At 42.2% G+C, this 13,727-nt stretch overlaps 1 protein-coding gene across 4 annotated transcripts in view; it reads right to left on the bottom strand.

Moving 5' to 3' along the window:
* The window catches only part of ARHGAP12 (Rho GTPase activating protein 12), a 111,735-nt gene that overhangs the window by 81,963 nt on the left and 16,045 nt on the right, over window positions 1-13,727 (bottom strand). The window lies entirely within an intron of this gene.

Here is a 13,727-nt window from a genome sequence, read left to right on the forward strand (position 1 = left end):
TCACCTCTTATCAACTGTAGACGTATCATGTTAAGCATATTAAGTTGCTTTCTTTTTTTAATCAGTATTGCCTTCACTATACAGATTCTTTATTATTTGTCGTCAGAAGTTTGCTGGCAGAAATGGGCAGGATACAATCTTTGGCTTTAAAGACTACAATCTGAAGAGAGTAGGACATGCACAAAGGGAATATTACTTTGCTCTTCCTACGCTGGACTAGAATCAGTCTGATAACTGTCCTGGCCAGCTCTTCCCCTGGCCTTCATGGCACCTGATAACTGACCTGGCACAGAACGGGTGTGAAGTGGGAAGACCTCAGAAGAAGAAGATATGGTCGACAACTATTATTTGCCTGCCTGGCACCTCTCCCTTATTCTGGGAACAGCACGTCTGCTACTTCTGTGGGGGAACTGCTTCTACTCAAATTCCAACTACGCAGTTTGGGTATGGTCCAGCCGTGCCCCTGGTCATAAGCATAAGGATAACCCAAGCCAAGCCAATTCTTTCTCCAAGGTTTTCTGAATTAGAACTAAGGGAGGAAAAATAGATGCTCTAAACAGATGCTCTAACAGAAAAACTAAGGATGTGACCCTAGCACTTGCCAGCAACTTGTCTATAGCCATGTGGAAGAAGTCTGTTTGGAAGAATGACAGAGTCATGGAAGGGGAATCAGGGATAAGAGAGAAAGGATAAAAGGAATCCTGACAGTGAGAAGGCCTTAGTTCCAATCACCCCTAATGCCTACATGAATAAACCCTTCCTCTGGTTTGGTTACATGAGCCAGTAAATTCCCTTTTGCCTAAACTAGGCACAGTTGGGTTTCTACCACTAAGTTCTGGCTAACAGACAGGAATTAAAGCAGAAAAGGGTAAAATAAAGCCAAGTGCATCTAGGATCATGAGGCAGAAGGACAGGTAAAGTTTATAAGAAGGTAAAGAAGAGACCAACTTGTCTTAGAAAAGGAAAAGGTGAGAAAAGGGTCAGGACGAAGGTGAAAGGGAGGTGGATGTAAAGAGTTTTATGTGGACTGTTAGCCCAGGGGTACCACAGGCATGAATATACATGCAGGCATTTTCTTGAAGAGAAGGTCTACGGCTTCACTAGATCCTCGGAAAGGTCACAACCAACCAAAGAGGAAGGAGCCTGATAAACAGATCGACGTTAAATTAAAGCAGGCTCTTTATTCCAGAAGGAAGCTAATGATAGATGATAAAGCATTTACTTTCTAATATCAAGAGTTTCTGAGAAAAGACCCCCAGCAGTTAGAACAAGGTGTTCTTCTCATGGAGAACAGAAGACATGCCAAAGAGAGTAGGAGCAGTCATCCTAAGAGATCTCAATTAATTTTGCCTTCAGGTTTGACCCAAATGTAATTTCAAGCAGATCTAACTCCTCTCCCAAATTTCCATCTAATTAGACATTTATGCCTAAATTTCCTTCAAGAAGATCTATCAATGTTCACTCCATAATTACTTTGCCCAGAACTTTCACTGTAAGAATCTGGGTTTCTGGATACCTTGAAATTAGAGCAAAATTTGATGTAAATGTGCATTTCTTGAGAGAGGAGTTTGCATTTTTCACCAAACTCTGATTGCATTTTTTATCAAATTGCATTTTTCCTATAAATCCTGTGACTTGATAAATATGTACGTAGTCAATCAAATAAAATCAAAAAAAACTTTTATTCTTTCCTGTTTTGATTTAGTAGAAAGATTTGACAAGAAGATGATCCTAGAAAGCAGAAACAGAAGATAGTTTCCCAAATGCTATTCAGAGGAGGAAAATACAAAGAAAGGAAAGCTAAAGGACACTGTAGTTGAAAAACTTCGTTAAGTTTGCCTAAATATGGCTGTCTTTATTTACAGCTGATTATAAAGGAAAAAGTCAAACTAACAAAACCACCCAAAAAAGCACTGCTGATCTCATCACTCCCAGGGATGTCACAAATTAAAATATTTCTGAAATAAGATTCAATCCTAATACAAACAACTCTCCATATGTGGCGATGATGACCATTTCTACAGATCATCAGAACCCTTTTCTTTACTTCCCCCCACCCCTTTAGTACTTTATATGCTCAAGCAAAGGACAGTCCAAGAACTGGAATGGAACTAAAATGCCGATCAATTACTACTTGCTAAGGTAAGTTTAAAGAATAAAAAAAAAATTAACGAGGGGAGAGAGAAAAACTATTTTATTATTCCACCTACAGATCTCACATTAATACATTTCCTGTTCAACACAGGCAGAGATTATTAAGGGCTTACTATAAATATGTTCAATTTCATGTACATCTATTCTTATATTGAGTCTTTTATTTATTATTTATTTCAGTTATTTAAATGAAATGTCAGTTCCAGTTTACCAGCTTTTTCGCTTTTATTTTCTAATGATTAAGCCACCAGATACACCCATCTTGGTTGTCTCAAAACAGTCAACTGTTTTAACTAGTTTTTCAAGAGTCAAGCACCGTTAATACTAGATTATGCATTCCGGGCAGGGGGATATGGAAATCCAGAATCTGACAGTAATTTGGCTGGCCAGCCTTCTAAAGCAAAGCCACTAAATATACCTGCCAGTTGCTTTGATTAAGTAGATCTGCCACCCATGAGATCGCCTTTCTGAAATTAGGTAGAGATATTAATCACTCCAGTCTCTGTGCAAAAAAATACACCACCGATTCTACTAATAATTATTATCAAACGGAATACAAAGTTCACCTTCACACTCAAATACGCAAAGGTACAGCTTTCTACTTTATAAAAACATTTAAAATTAATTTTGAAAGTTGTTTAAAAATCCAGGACCCACTTAAAATGTTCATCTCCTATGATTCAAGGTCTAAGAAAGAGTGTAGTGGTTTTTAATATATGTATGAACTTAAAGCATCAAGTTTTAGAGAACTAAGGGCTCTGAAAGAGCAGTGAAACCCTTAAACATACTGTGCCTGGGCATTCCAACCTCTAAGACTGCCAGCAACTATAAGACTTGGAGAGAACAGAACTAGTAGCGTGCTTGGGGTTTCCCCTGCGCCAGATACACAAGGAGTTCCACACACAGTATTTCATTAAATACAACAACAATTCTCAGTTCACTTTTAGAGGTAAGAAAACTGAGGCTCAGCAATTAGGGGACTTGCCCACAGACATACAGCTACACAGCAGCAGATCCCAAATCTTAAAAGCCACACCTGTCCTAACTCAAGTTCAGACACCACAGTGCCCTAAATATAAAAAGTAAAATAGGGCTTCCCTGGTGGTGCAGTGGCGAAGAATCCGCCTGCTAATGCAGGAGACACGGGTTTGAGCCCTGGTCCGGGAAGATCCCACATGCCGCCGAGCAACTAAGCCTGTGCTCTAGAGCCCGCGAGCCACAACTACTGAGACTGCGTGCCACAAATACTGAGCCCTGTGCTATAACTACTGAAGCCTGTGCACCTAGAGCCCGTGTTCTGCAACAAGAGAAGCCACCACAATGAGAAGCCCGCGCACCGCAACGAAGAGTAGCCCTGCTCACTGCAACTAGAGAAAGCCCGCGCGCAGCAACGAAGACCCAACGCAGCCAAAAATAAATATAAACAAATAAATAAATTTATTTAAAAAAAAGAGAGACATAATTTGAGAGCAAATCACAAAAGACAACAACAACAAAAAAGTAAAATAAACAATACCAGTAAAATAAACAATACTCAAGAGACAATTCCAACTGCTTTGAAGTAAGACACTAAACTTCATCCATACTTTACCAAAGAAAATGACATAAATGCTGAAGATTAGGTTTTCAGGCAAATTCACTAAAACGTATTCAAGCCATTATATGGCATAAGCCATCAGCACCCAAATCTCCTAAAATTCCTAATTTGGGAGCTGCTCTAAGCAATAAAGAAATTAAACAGGAAGTTGTGGTGAGTCTGAGCAGGTGGCAAAGCAGCATTTCAGAGAATTTTAAGGAATCTAAGTAATGACTCCACGCGTTCCAGCAGCAGGGCAGGGGAGGATTTCACAAAAGGGTCTACCAACAGCGAGCGAGGATTTGGACGAAAGGGGACATTATTAGCTGTCGCTATACAAAGCTAATTTATGTCTGTTTTTAGACTCAGAACCATCTTTGTGGAAACAGATTTAGGAAAATCTCTAACAAACACTGAAACCTTTTATACCTAATCCTGAATTAACCAGAAAATCCAATTAGCCGGAAAAATTACACCTCTCAGCATTCTTCTTTGTTTAATAAATATTCTGTTTGCATAATAGATATTTTAAAAATACTCCGTGTGGTGAAACTGCACATACAGTATGATTCTTTCTTTGTAAATACAGATATATTTATGATTGTATAATTAAAATCTGTATTTTTAAATACAATAAACATCTGTATTAACAGTCCACATAATATGGGAATAAAGACTAAAAAGAAATATTTAAATATTTTTCAATTAGAAACAAAGCTTCAATCTATAAAAAATTACAGAATTGATTTTGTGAACCTAGAGTACTATGATAACACCTAGAAATGCTGATGAATTGTTCCATATATAAAATTTTCCAGATGAATGTAATATTAGATGTCAAATGCCAGAAATACATTAGTTTAGCACTGTCAATGAAGAAACTCTTTCTATAAATATATCTGCCAATATAAAAAAGCTAGCAAAGAACATAAACATTTCTAGATTCATAGTCATCGTAAACATTCATACTGTATTTTTTAAATAACATGATTCTCAGCTTTACAGTATTTTGGCCTTCTTCCTAAAGTCATCACTTCTGGCATCCTGTCAAGCCTCACAAACGAAGGTCTACCATCTCGACTTTCCAGCTTTAGACCTCACTTTCTAACTACAGGGAACCGGGAAACTTGATACTCAAGGCTGGTAAGACACACATATTAAAGGAATATTAATGAGATCATGAGAGAAAAATCGGGCATCAGGAGCAGAGCGTGTAATTTTTAAGGCTGTTCTAAGGTTTGGAGCTCGGAACTAACACTGATTTTTCAGTTTCATCTTCATATCAACCATCAGTATAAGCTTTGAAATGACCTAACAGCTTGCTCCGATGAAGATCCTGCATATCATGTACCCAATTTAAGGGGGGGGTGGGGGGGCCTCAATATTATGATTTTTATTGTTGTTCTTGTTGCGGAGCACAGGCTCCGGACGCGCAGGCTCAGCGGCCACGGCTCACGGGCCCAGCCGCTCCGCAGCATGTGGGATCCTCCCGGACCGGGGCACGAACCCGCGTCCCCTGCATCGGCAGGCGGACTCTCAACCACTGCGCCACCAGGGAAGCTCTATGATTTTTTTTTTACTCAAATTTTGGAATCTCTCTATCGCATTACAGTTTTCTACCCCCAACTTCACCTCTCTAATAACATTCTTCATAAAGCCTATGCTGTGTCAAAGACCACAGCACTGCTGGATGGCTGTTTTTCAAGCAGAAACATGCATCTTTGATGGGACATTTATCTAGGTCTCCCCTTCCATGTATCTGTGGCTAAACACTGGTCATCATTACAGAAGCATTTAGCACATCTACTATGTACCAGGGTACTATGCTAGGCACCGGACAGAGAGATATCAAGACATGGTAGATAGCTTGGCCTTGGAGACCACAGACTGACTAGTGAGAAGAAAGAAAACAATCCTAAGTGTGATGAGTACAGCAAAGGAAAAGGACAGGGCATGACGGAAGCTTGCGATAAGAGGATCCCCCAGAGAACTTTCACCACTGCCAAGTGGCAAAGAGGCCATCCTCTAACCAAGACTGTTAAGAGGGCAAGACAATGAGCACTTAAAAACCACCACTGAGGGCCTCCCTGGTGGCGCAGTGGTTGAGAGTCCGCCTGCCGATGCAGGGGATACGGGTTCGTGCCCCGGTCTGGGGGGATCCCATATGCCGCGGAGCGGCTGGGCCCGTGAGCCGTGGCCGCTGAGACTGCACGTCTGGAGCCTGTGCTCCGCAACAGGAGAGGCCACAACAGTGAGAGGCCCACGTACCGCAAAAAAAAAAAACAAACAAAAAAAACACCACTGAAAACTTACCAATCACTTCCAGTTCTGGGGAAAAGGAGGAAATGTACTTTACCCTATTCCTCACACTAGGTATAAATAAAAACATAATATATAAAACAAACAGAAGACAACTCTGAAAGGCAGAGAGAAGGTAAACCAACTGTGACCTCAGGACCCAATGAACAACAAACTGGTGAGTTCCCTGGGTTTAGTTGTGGTTTCATACACCACAGGTTTGAAGAGGGAAGTCAGGGACTTCCCTGGTGGTCCAGTGGGTAAGACTCTGCACTCCCAATGCAGGAGGCCCAGGTTCGATCCCTGGTCGGGGAACTAGATCCCACATGCGTGCCGCGACTAAGAGTCCACATGCCGCAACTAAGAGTCCGCATGCCACAACTAAGAAGTCCTCACACCACAACTAAAAACAGGCGCAGCCAAAATATAATAAATATTAAAGAAAATAAAGAGGGAAGTCAGCAACCCAGAAACACCAACAGGCACAGACCAAAAAAGCCCCAACAAATCCCCGCTCTACATCTAGCAGAAGAACCAGAAAAGGGGAAGACCAGCAAGACTGAAAGGTTTTGGACATTACCGCTCTAGTCCAGCCAAATGCCACAGAACAAACCACCGATTCCACCCACAGACCACCAGTGGCGGCAAGCAGGGCTGTAACAGGCACCCCAAAACCCCCACCAGGGTGGTGTCAGAGAAGGCAGAGGCAGCAACCAGGGCGGTCACTGCCAGACAGTCACAAGACCCCCCCACCTATGTACATACACACAGAGGGCGCTTACTGGAGACTCAGAACCTGCACCACCGCCAAGCAGCAAGGAGGCCATCCTCTGACCAGCATGTCGGTGGAGGGCCTGTGGGCCAAGGAATGAGGCACTGCCGCCGCCCCCCGCCCCGGCCAGGAAGGCAGCAGGGAGATGTACTGGGGAGCCAGGCACTAACGAGGAACTCTCAGAGAAGGCCAAAAACATGGGTACTTGATGAAGTTAAAGCCTCTGTCTGGTACCTACAACTACATCAAACCTTAAACACAGTCCAATTTCTAGCCCGTTGAACATAACACTGCACACTAGAGGCCTATTTACTTCCATCCCTATTACCCAATAAAACATGTCTGGCTCTCAACAAAAACTATGAAGCATGGCAAAAGGCAAGAAAAAAAACCATCTAAAGAGATAAAGGTAGCATCAAACTCAGATATGGCACAGATGTTGGAATTATCAGGAGGAATTTAAAGTAACTATTATTAATATTTTAAGGGCTGTAAAGGAAAAAGTAGGCAACATACAAGAACAAATGCGTAATGCAAGCAGAGGGATGGAAAATCTAAGACAGAATCAAAAAGAAATGCCACAAATTAAAACACTGTAACAGAAAAGAGAAAATGCCTTTGATGTGATGATCAGTAGACTGGACACAGCTGGGAAAAGAATCAATGAGCTTGAAGATACGTCAACAGAAATTTCCCAAACTGAAAGCAGGATAAATACCAAAAACTTACACAAATACTAAAATACAAAAAGAAAAAAACGCACACAAACTGCAGAAAACCAAAGATGAAGAGAAAATCTTGAAAGAAGCCAGAGGCAAAAACACTGAACTAGTGAAGAACAAGAATAAGAGTTAAGCATACTTCTCACTGGAGACCATGCAAGCAAAAAAAGAGTGGGTAAAATATTTCAAGTGTTGAAAGAAAAAAGTCACCAACAAGAACTCTGTATCTAAAGAAACCATGCATCAAAGTGAAGCACTTTCCTGAACAAACAAAACTGAGAGAATTCAGCACTACCAGGCCTGCCTGCAAGGAACGTTAATACTGTTAAGATGGCATTACTCCCCAAACCAACCTACAGATGATCCCTATTAGAATCCCAGCTGGCATAGTCAGACCTGCCGCTGCTCCACCTTCACACCTTCCCTCTGTGTGGTGCCCCTCTGCCGCTCTATGGACATGTGTGGTTGCACGTAGGGTCCAGGATAATGTCCTCACCTCAAAATCCTTACCTTAATCATATCTGCAAAGACCTTCTTCCCCTCTTCAGCCTACAATAGCAAAAATATCTTGGAAAAAGAAGAAAGTAGGAGGAATCAGTCTACTCAATTTCAAGACTATTATATAGCTAGAATTATCAAGCCTGTGTGCTATTAGAGGAGGAACATACATGTCTCTGAGTGAAACAGAAGAGATGGCCCAGAAACAGACCCATACAAGTGTGGCCAGTTGATTTTTGACAAAAGTGTAAAAGCAATTTATTGGAGGAAAGATAGCTTTTCAACAAACAGTACTGTAGTAATCAGATACCCATAGGCCAAAAAAAACTGAACCCTGATTTAACCTCATACAAAAATTAAACTCGGGCTTCCCTGGTGGCACAGTGGTTGAGAGTCCGCCTGCCGATGCAGGGGACACGGGTTCGTGCCCCGGTCCGGGAAGATCCCACATACCGCAGAGCGGCTAGGCCCGTGAGTCATGGCCGCTGAGCCTGCGCGTCCGGAGCCTGTGCTCCGCAACGGGAGAGGCCACAACAGTGAGAGGCCCGGGTACCGCAAAAAAAAAAAAAAAAAAATTAAACTCAAAATGGATCACAGGGACTTCCCTGGTGACGCAGTGGTTAAAAATCCGCCTGCCAATGCAGAGGACACAGGTTCGAGCCCTGGTCCAGGAAGATGCCACATGCCACGGAGCAACTAAGCCTGTGCGCCACAACTACTGAGCCCACGTGCCACAACTACTGAAGCCTGTGCACCACAACTACCGAAGCCCGTGCGCCACAACTACCGAAGCCTGCGTGCCTAGAGCCCATGCGCCACAACAAGAGAAACCATCGCTATGAGAAGCCTGCGTACCGCAGCAAAGAGTAGCCCCCGCCCACCTCAACTAGAGAAAGCCCGTGCACAAAACCAAAGAACCAACACAGCTAAAAATAAATAAATAAATTTATTTATTTAAAAAAAAAAAAAAAAAGATCACAGATTCAAATGTAAAACTATAAACTTTTAGGGGAAAAAAAACTGGAGGGAAATATTTAGAATCTAAACCTACTGTGATGGTTAATTTTGTGTGTCAACTCAGCTGGGTCAGATATTTGGTGAAGCATTATTCTAGATGTTTCTGTGAGGGTGCTTTGGATGCAATAAACATTTAAATTGGTGGACTTTGAATAAATCAGGTTGCCCCCTGCCCCCACTAGAGAGGGTGGCCTCATCCAGTCAGTTGAAGGCCCTCAGACAACAGAAGACTGACCTCCCGTGCAAGAATAAATTCTGCCAGCAGACAAACTTCGGATCTGAACTTCAACACTGGCTCTGCCCTGGGTCTCCGGCCTACCATCCCACCCTTCAGGTGTTGGACTTGCCGACTTGTGTAATCACATAAGCCAATTCCTTAAAATAAATCTCTCTCCATACACAAACACACACACACACATGCCTTATTGCTTGTTTCCCTGGAGAACCCTGACTAATAGAGCTATACAGCGAGTTCTTAAGACTTGACACAAAAGCCTGATCCATAAAAGGGAAAATTAATAAATTGGACTTTATCAAAATTAAAAACCTTTGCTCTGCAAAAGACACTGTTAAGAGTACAAAAAGACATTGGGAGAAAATATTTGCAAATTATATATCTGACAAACGACTAGTATCTATACTAAAAAAAGACTCTAATCAGCTTGATGCTTTGTGACCACCTAGAGGGGTGGGATAGGGAGGGTGGGAGGGAGGCTCAAGAGGGAGGGGATATGGGGATATATGTATATGCATAGCTGATTCACTTAGTTATACAGCAGAAATTAACACACCATTGTAAAGCAATTACAATCCAATAAAGATTAAAAAAATAAAATAAAAAGTAAAAAAATAAAATAAAAAAATTTTAAAACTCTCCAAACTCAACAGTACAAAAGTCTAATTAAAAATGGGCAAAAGCCCTGAAGAGACATTTCAATGAGGAGGATCTACTGATGGCAAACAAGCACATAAAAGGTGTTCCACAACATCAGCCATTAGGGAAATGGAAATTAGAATCAGGAGCGATTACGACACACCTATCAGAATGGCTAAAATAAACAAGTGACAACACCAAATGCTGGTGAGCATGCAGAGAACCTGGATCACAAGCATTGCTGATACAAATGTAAAACGTACAGCCACTCTAGAAAACAGCTTGGCAGTTCCTTGAAAAATTAAACGTGCAACTGCCATATAATTGCTGTTTAATTTTCTTGAAAAGTTAAACAGCAATTATACACACGGGCATTTATGCCAAAGAAATAAAAAAGGTATGTTCACACAAAAACCTGTGCAGAAACGTTTATACGTAGCAGCTTTGTTTGCAATAGCGAAAAACCGGAAACTCAGACATTCTTCAATGGGTGAATTATTTTTAAGTACGGTACATCCATACCATAGAATACTAGTTAGCAACAAAAAGAACAAACCCTGATACACACAACAGCCTGGATCAATCTCCAGAGAATTATGTGGAATGATAAAAGCCAATCCCGGGGACTTCCCTAGTGGTCCAGTGGTTAAGAATCCACCTTCCAACGCAGGGGACGCAGGTTCAATCCTTGGCTGGGGAACTAAGACCCCACATGCTGCAGGGCGACTAAGCCCACACGCCACAACTAATAAGCCCATGTGCCACACCTAGAGAGCCCACGCATCTCAAATACTGAGCTTGCGAGCCACAACTAGAGAGAAGCCCACGTGCCACAAAGAAGAGCCCGCACACTGCAACAAAGATCCCGCGTGCCGTAACTAAGACCTGACGCAGCCAAATCAATCAATCAATCAATAAATATTTTTAAAATCCAATTCCAAAAAGCTACATAGGCTGTGAGTCCATTTATATAACGTTCCTGAAATGACAAATTATAAAAATGGAGAACAGATTAGTGGTGGAGAGCGGTTAAGCAGCGTTGGGGGTGGGAGGGGAGCGGGTGTGGCCATTAAGAGGGCAACATAAGGGGTCCTCGTGTTGATGGAAACGCCCAGCATCTCGCCTGTACCAACGTCAACACCCTGACTGTGATACTACAGTCCAGTCTGACAAGACGTTACAACGGAGGTAAATGGACAGAGGGCACAGGGGACCCCTCACTATGGTTTCCTACCACTGCTTACGAAGCTACAATCATCTCAAAATGAAAGTTTAATTAAAGAAGACTGATCAGTACTAACATGTCAGAAGAATGAAAATCTCCTAGCAGAGACACGGCGGGGAGGGTGTAGATACTGACTGGGAAGGGGCTCATGGCTTTACATAAGCACAAATCCATCAAGCCGTACATTTAAGATTAGTACAATTTACACACGTGATTATATGCTATGCCTCAGTGAAAAGTTATTTTAAGTTGCCTTCTGATTATTAATCTTGTTTACTGTAATCATGATATGATTATGTATAAAAATTTTTTTAACTGTCTGTACATTTATCAACAATGAAACCATGGGCAGCTTTTAGCAGAAGCTGTTTAGGTGGGGTGGTGAAGCCATATGAGACCAGGTTAAGGAATGAGCAGGAAATGAGCAAACACAAAGAAGCAAATACGTGCAACTCTTTCCAGAAGTTGTCAGTAAGGAGTGATACGGTGATACTCGGAGGGGAAGGTATTGCTGGAGAGCTTTACTAAAATAGGAAAACAGGAGCAAATGTACATCCTGAAGGAAAAAACTTGGTCAATAATGAGCCTAAAGCCATATGAGCTACACAATGTTTAGCAAAAGGTTTGTGGAAAAGAGGGAAAAGCAAATATGAAGAGACCACTCATTGATAGAAGATGCCACGCCTGCGCTGCCGGTACCTGGGGGAGATCACCGATGACACGGGTGCACCTGTAGGCTTCATGGTGGGAATAACTGTAACAGAAACGACGACGACAGTAATGACAGCTCTGTGGTGCTGAATGCGTGCTGCGGTAGCCAGCCCCGAGGTGACCCTTAATGTCCCGTAGCCTGATGTTCACACTCCATACAGAGCAGGGCTGAGCTGTGTGATCGCCAAGACACGACAGGGTGCAACTTCCAACATCGGGGCGTAAAAGACAATGCAGCTTCCACCCGGCTCCCTCTTGGATGGCCCTGTCTCGGGGAAAGCTAGTCACAACATTCAAGCATCTGCAAGGAGGCCCAAACAGCACCAGGTGAGTGACCATCCTAGAGGCAGCTGCGCTGGCCCGGCCAAGCCTTCGTAAGACGCCAACCCCGTGAGAGACCCTGAGCCTTTAAAACCACCACCTAAGCTGCTTCTGAATGACTGACCCACAGAAACTGTGACATAATAAATGTTTGCTGTTTTAAGCCAGGAGATCTGGGAGCAATTTATCAAGCAGCAGTAGATACCTACTCTACTTGCTTAAGTGCCAGGCACAGCTGTAAGCCTGCTAGGTATACAGGAACCCACTTGTGATCCCCATGTCAGGAGGAGGAAACTGAGACACACAGAAGTTAAGTAATCGGCCCCAATTATCAGTCAGCCGGTAAGCGATGTGGACCCGGATTCAAATCTAAGGACAGCTCGATTAATTGCTGTGCATACGTCCTCCCCACGCAGAAGCAGTTCCCACCCCACGGTCTTCACTTCTGCCGTGAAACAGAAGGCAAGACTATCTGCTAGGAGAGCAGGGAAAAGCAGGTGGATCAGAGAACTGAATAAAACGGAAAAGGTTTGAAACAGCTGCCACGAAGAGCTAGGACGAGGTCTGGCTAGAGAAATGGAACAGGATTTCCAAACAGTCCAGGAGAGGTTAGGAGCCACGAGCTTCCACGGAGTGAACTGAAGATGAGCACAATGAAGAGAACACAGGGCTGCAAGTGGACCTACACATACAGCGTAATTTCAAGTGTGAAACAGTGGTGATGGCCAGATGGAAGAGAAAACACACGTCTTCCCCAAGTCCAACTAATACATAAGGAGCCACATACAGAACAAGTCCAGGACACACGAAAGAAATATTCTACATCAAAGTATCACGTAAGGACTGAAGAAAAGACTAAGACGAATGATGATAAACTGACAGTAACTGCCTTGATCTCAAGCATCAGAAGTTTTTCTAGAGAACCTTCCCTTTTTCCTGTCTCCATTCAAAATGTCACAAGAAAAATTAAAACCTATAAAAGAAAAAGAACATACTAGTTCCATTACAATCAGACCACACCTTAAGAGCAGCCTCACTGACTTAATTTGATGAATAACTCTTACAACAGAGCTTTAGGCCCAAAACTTATCAAATTCACTAATAATTAAACTTTTCTAAACACATTCAAGTTTCAGTTTCACGCATGTGCTTTTAAAATTACTTCACTTTACTTGACAAACTGACACAAAGTAATCTCAAAATAAAAGTTAGTTAAGGGGGGGGATATCAAACCGTAGATGCAAAATTTTTTCAAGGCTAACATTCAATGCAAGACACTTAAGACACAAAAGTGCGTGAACAGAGGTAAAGGTTTGTGCATTCTCTCTCTTTGTGTATATACATATATATATATAATATTCAAAGTTAATAAACAAGTTTCAAAGAACAAGAGTTAGTATTAGTAGTTAATATTCCTGTGACATTTTTCCTCTCATATCCATTATTACCTGAAGACTTAGTGAAAACAAATCAAAATGAGTGCAGCTAGAAAGCATACTTTTTCCAGTAAAAGAAATATCATCCCTGGATAAACTAAGTAAATCCTTTCCACATAATGG

Source organism: Mesoplodon mirus (assembly GCF_964341445.2).
Source record: "Mesoplodon mirus genome assembly, chromosome: 4".
NCBI classification, from domain to species: Eukaryota; Metazoa; Chordata; class Mammalia; order Artiodactyla; family Ziphiidae; genus Mesoplodon; species Mesoplodon mirus.